General features: G+C 51.7%; 1 protein-coding gene across 2 annotated transcripts in view; it reads right to left on the reverse strand.

Annotated features, from left to right (window-relative positions):
- AKT1 (AKT serine/threonine kinase 1) overlaps positions 1–5754 on the reverse strand; it is a 74970-nt gene extending 69216 nt beyond the window's left edge. The window contains exons 1-2 of one of the 2 annotated variants that reach the window (XM_072863815.1): positions 5174–5754; positions 4051–4125 (exon numbers count right to left, since the gene is read on the reverse strand). The gene's annotated coding sequence lies outside the window, so the exon portion shown is untranslated. The remainder of the gene's footprint in view (positions 1–4050; positions 4126–5173) is intronic. The other variant, XM_072863814.1, reaches the window with a different exon arrangement.
- Between the last annotated feature and the right edge of the window lie 246 nt (positions 5755–6000).

The following is a 6000-nucleotide window of genomic DNA, read 5'->3' on the forward strand; positions in this document are numbered from 1 at the left end:
CAGCAGAGACAGAGGGCTCTGTACCGTACATCACCAGTGCTCTGAAACAGACAGGCTTCAAAGCAAGGAGGTCAGATTTGAACAAGTTCCATCACTGCAAGCAGAAATGGACTGGGAGAAAGGAGGTCACTCCCCTGATACTTTGCCTATGAACCTTCACTGTTTATCACTATTCCTCAGCTTTTCCAGTAACACTTTATTTTCTATTTTTTCCCAAGAAACAAGCTGGGGCTTTTTTACCAAATTACAAATCTGCCATATCTCACTGGTTATAATTATCAACTCCAAGAAACAGATAAGTCGTTTGCCTGAGGGAGGGAAAACACACAAAAAATGAGATTGGAACAAGAGGCATGTAAGAATTCCTTAATTCCATAAATAAATATGAGAACACCATATGCTACAGAATAGAGACCAGTAACCCACAGCTTACAGAGTTACCTTGGAACAAATTCCGTTAGCTCCAGAGCAATTCGGATAGAACCTGATGAACATGGCAGGCTTTTGTTCTCCTCTCAAAAATGCATGCACAACAGTCCTACGAGCTAGACTTATTTGTTGATGTCAAGAGGAGACTAGACCTCATTTAGAGGCTTCGTTTAAGCATCAAGCAACTTGCAAAGTGTTGAACAAAACCCATAAGATTATCACAGCTTACATCTGGAAATGCAACACTCAGGTGTGAAAGCTGACACTTCTAACCTTGTGCCATAACAGAACACGGGGACTATGCAACCTACCTCTGCGTCTTGAATTCAACAATTTAGCCACATTGAACAATCAATATTCTTTTCAGTAACCATGTGTAAAAAAGGAAGCTACAAGCCAAACTAGTCTGTAGAAAGGACAATTCTATTATTAAAAACAGAAAAAAGCACAAAGGTCCAAAATTCTGCAATCTGCAGCTAACTTACTCCAGGTTTTTCTGGGTTAACGCTTGCCAAGATTACCACTTGGCAGCCTCCTGCTTGTCATCAGCTAAACTGTCATCTCATAATCTGAATTTGAATGACAATACAGTCCAAAAAAGCAGATCAACAAAGAAATACAAAGTTCAGAGGAACTACTTTTTCTACTCTCTGTGGCGTCCAAAAAGTTTGGACTGCCTTTTCCCCACAACTTCTACCCAAGAAACGTTCCCCACCTGCTACTGCAGCCCTGCTATCAGCTATGTGTCTTTACCTGCCCGTCTCTTTCCAGGAGAGAGGGGTGGTGAAGGGGGTAGTGGGTATTGTAAAGGAGCCATGCACAGAAGATCAGGTAGCACGGCACAATGAAGTGGGAAAACACTAAGCATTCCTTGACACCAACCTGCAGCATGGGCTCCACCTTAGTCCTTCAATCAGATATGCTAGAGTGCTTATTTTGTAAGGGGTGACTTAAGTTAATTTTTCTTCACAGTGTGAAGAGCTGGGAATCCCTTCTCACTGTCCAACAAGATGCCCATAGACACAGCTCCAACAGAAGCAAACCCACTCTATCTGTATATTTTAAAACACACATTCAAGCTGTGCCTAATATACCTATTTTAGTAAAAGACACTCTTGAAGACAGTGGCAGCAAGTAAGAGTAATTTCTCGGAACAGAAGAGCCAGTTAACTACAGGTCAATGTACTGCCGAAAATGCGTAAACCAGAGAAAGTTCCTTTTCTACAAAATCCTTGGGGGGGGGGGGCGGGGGGGGAAGGAATCATTACAGTCCTCATTTATGGCCATCTAGGAATGGTTCCCAGTGAACAGAAGGCATCTGAGGTAAGTATGACCTGGCTGCTCCAGCCTGTGTCTGCACATGACTGAATACTGTCAAAAGCTAAACAACTCCGTCTTTCTCTTAGCCTTCTCTTTGCTTGATTTTCAATACACATTTCTGCAATACCTTTTTTCAATACCAAAGTATTCCTGATGTGGCTGAAGTGCAGTAAATCATGAATACCATGACATCAGCATCATATCATGGTGATGCTGGTTTTATGCATATATTAATTCCTTAAAGGTTATTAACTTCTTCATAAATAATGAGATAACTCACTTCCCTAGGCACTGCAGCAGCGAAACCTGCTTTAAGGAGTCAGTCAAACCAACCATCCAACAGAAGGTGGAGCAGAACTGTCTTTTCCGTATTTGGGAGAGTCGTGTCAGAGCTCTTTCTCTCATTCTCTTCCACTTATTATGCTCACCTTCTTTTGTCTCTACAAGATCAAGAGATGAATCTGTCCTACTTGCCCTCTTCCCAAGATGAAATTTTATATTTGTTTCTACTCAGCACCCTAAAGCAGAGCAGGAAGAAAAGGAATTCTTCTGTAACACTGAAGCTGAAACCTAAGCTTTACAGGATGCAGAAGCATTTATGGTAACTACCTCATCTATGAAGGAGAGTAAGGAAGAGATTGAAGGAGGATCAGACCCACCAACCTCAGTCCTGCTACTGCTGCACCTGGCATGTTAGATTGTGTCTAGACTGTACTAGTTAGCCCATCAGAAAGCAGGTCACAGCAAAGCATGCTCCTGGACTAATACTTTGCCCATCACACTGCCCACTGCCCTGGTGTGGCACAGTCCTGATACTCCCAGGACACCCTGAGCCCTAATGTGCTACACATACTTACATGTTCTTATAACGCACAACAGCAGGACCAGGCAAAAAAGGATCCAGCTGCCCCTGTTTGCCTACCTTGGCCACATGACACTATCACCAGAGTAGATGAGACACACAGGAACTGGAGTGGGGCAGAGGGGTGTGTGTTTGGGCCCATTACACAGGATATCATGAGCAACCTAAGCTCTCTTCCCACAGTAGATCCCAGTGTAAGCTCACAGCTGGCAGCCCATTGCACCTGAACAGCACAGACACAACAAAGTTGGGCTCCAGCCAGCATTTCAAGTGGAGCGTACAGATAGGTGTCCCCACCAGCCTTTGACCAGTGAAGTACATCTCCTGCATTATGCAAATCCTGCCTTGGGTGTTTCGCAGGAGCGGCAGCGGTTCCAACGTGCCCAAGGCCCTCTAAGCACACAGTAGTAGCTTCGCACCGTGACCCAGTTACCAAATCTGGGCAGACAGCTTTCAAGAAAGCTTAGAGCGACCAGGTTGTTCCAGCATCTCAGCTTACTTTACAAAAACGCATTGCGGGCCATGAGTTAGGTGTGGTCACTAGTATTTACTACTATGTGTTCTGTGTCCAATGACACCACCTCTAAACTGGTATTTCATGGCTGCACGTGCAGCTTATCACAAGGTTCAGAAAGGCTTCTCCCATACTAAGAGCTACAGGAAAAATGGTGAGTGGAGAATAAAAATCTCTAAAGCCGCACCCACTTCTCTTTCAACCTGTTAGCTTAATCTAGGTTTACAAAACTGTAATTTGAAATGCTTGTGCTCTCATGTCTTTGCTGATCAATAGACAGGAGGTTAATATTGTTCAGGTGAGGGGCCAGAGTTACGACATCCAGCTGTCCAAGCTGCAACCACAACCATAGTTTGATAGGACAAACTAAGCTGCCTGTTTCAAAACTGAGTGACGGCAGAAAAGAGACTTCTTCATACTCTCTGTCAAAGACACAGGCCAGACAAAATCCTCTTTATGTTCCCAAACAAGAACAAGTCCTTTTACAGTTTATGCTCATATAATTTAAGAACTGTGCTGCTCAGAACTTCTGTACCAACTTTAAATGCATTTAACCAAGTTCCATTTTAAAGTATTTGTAAAAGAAGTTTTGTTCTGTCCCCAAACAAATCAAGTCAGTTGTGAACGTATTTAATTCTTAATGTAATCACTTACAGGACATTTTTATAAGCCGGCAAGTGAACACTGGAGCTACAAGTTACTTGCGGACATTGGATCAATTCTTAAATTTGATTTACCACTGCTGCACACCAAAAACAGTTCTATAAACAGCGCACACAACAAAAACCCTCCTATTTAAAAAATCAAAGGTAGTTCCATAGTGTCTTTAAATCTATTAACTCAGACAAATGTTGTGGCTGTCATCAGGAAATTAACTACTACATAAAAGTAATTACTAGTCATGCAGTATGTCAAATTTATTTACCTGTAAACAAATATTCTTCTGAATTAAGTGTTAGTAACTCCCCTTTATAACTGTATTTTGAAATGTACATCCCTCCTGTGGTATAAATAAAACAAACAAGAGCAAATCAGGGATTTGCTTCTTATATGTTAAAGGTGGTAGGAAAACAAAGCAAGAAGAAAAACAGTTAAATACTTTCCCCAAGGGGATGGGGGGGGGGGGGGATACCAGTAAGGTGCAAGCAGCATTAGCATCAGTAGCGTACTGTCAGTAAATAAATAAAAATTCCCAGCATGTTCATATACTTGATTATAATTATGTGTTTTAGAAAGAAACAGAAGCAAAAGTCCTAGAAGTCTCCAAGAACATTTTGGCAACTGCAGAATTTCACCTGGGGGGCGGCGGGGGGGGGAGGCATTTGCAGACAGCTCCCTACAGCTCTGCAAAACACGACTGGAAAAAAAAAAAAAAAAATCAAGTCCACAAACGCTGCACAGCCACCTACACACGCCAAATGCCCACGGAGATAATCACACCCCCGTCGGCAAATACTTAGTGGTCCGCAAAGCGGAGCTGGGCTGAACAACGCGGCTACAGAAGACAAGGGAGGAAAATGGGGGCGGGTGAGGTGGGAGAACGGGGGGGCACTTGGCGACTTTATTTGCCACAGTTTTAAAGATACCCCCCCCCCCCCCGCCACCTCCGTTTCCCTGGGGGATGCTCGGGCAGGTCCTGGGCGGCCCCAGCCCCCGCCGGCACTGGAGGGCCGCGGCTCCGCGGGGGCCGGGGCGGGGGCAGGCCCGAGGGCCGCCGGGGGAGCCCCCCGCCCCGCCGCCCTCTCATCCCCCGCATCCCCGGAGAGCCAACAGCTTCCTGTCCGCCCCGGGCCCGCCGGCAGGACGCCGGCCGGGGGCCGCCCGCAGCCCGGCCCCCCAACCCCCCCACCCCGCCCGGCCGTGCCCGGGGTGGGGGGCGGCGGGGCAGCCCCTCGCCCGCCGCCGCGGCCTAGGCGGGTCAGCGGCCGCCCCCCTTCCCCTCCCGGCCCCGCACAATGCGGCGGGCACGGCGCGACCGAGCGGAGCAGGCCCCGGCCCCGTCGCTTCCTTCCCCCAGCCCTTCCCAGCCGGGGGAGCGGGTCACTTACATGGCTGGAGCCCGGGGAGGAGGTGATGGGAGGGTGGCGGCGGCAGGGGAAGGGAGCCGGGGAAGGAGGCAGGGGAAGGGGAGGGAAGGGGGGAGCGAGCCAGCGAGCGAGCGGGGGAAGGGGGAGGCTGGCGAGGCGGGCTCTCCGGCGGGTGCCGAGCGAAGGCCTCACTGGGCTCCCGGCAGCCGCCGCCTCCTCACCATCCCCGGGCGGCGGGCGGCGGGGCGGCTCCTCCTCCCCCTCTCGCAGGCGCTCGGCCCATGGGGCTCACACGCCCGCTCCGGCTGCCGGCCTGCCTTCCCCGCCGCTCCGCCTCGCCCCCGCCGCCGCCCTGCCTCCGGCCGGGAGGGGGAGGCCGCCCCTCGCCTCGCTCAGCAGCCCCCCCCGCAGCCGCCGCCGCCGCCTCCCCTCGCGCCACCGGGCCGAGCTCCCGCAGCCGGGGCCGGGCTCGTCCCACCCGCGTCTCCGCGGCGCTCGCTCACATCCTCCGGGGAGCGGCCGCCGGGTCCTACCGCCGCCGCGCCGCTTCCCGCCCGCCCCGCCGATGCCGAGGGGCCGCTCCGCTCCGCGCCGCTCCCCGCGGGGGAGGGCGGGGGGGGGGGGTGTCCGCCGCCGCCGCCGGGGCCTCGCCGCCCGGCCCCGCCTCGCCGCCCTCGGAGCTCCCCTCAGCGCGGCGGGGCAGCGCCCACCGGCCCGGCCCGGCCCTCCCGCCGCCCACCCGCCAGGCCGGCCCCAGGCCCCGAGGGCGGCGTTTCCGGGCCCCCGGGGCGGCCTGGCCCCGGGCCGCCCGGCGGTGGGGTCGCCCCCCCCGGGACCGTCCCGGCCCT

Source organism: Ciconia boyciana, chromosome 6, assembly GCF_034638445.1.
Source record: "Ciconia boyciana chromosome 6, ASM3463844v1, whole genome shotgun sequence".
Lineage (NCBI taxonomy): Eukaryota > Metazoa > Chordata > Aves > Ciconiiformes > Ciconiidae > Ciconia > Ciconia boyciana.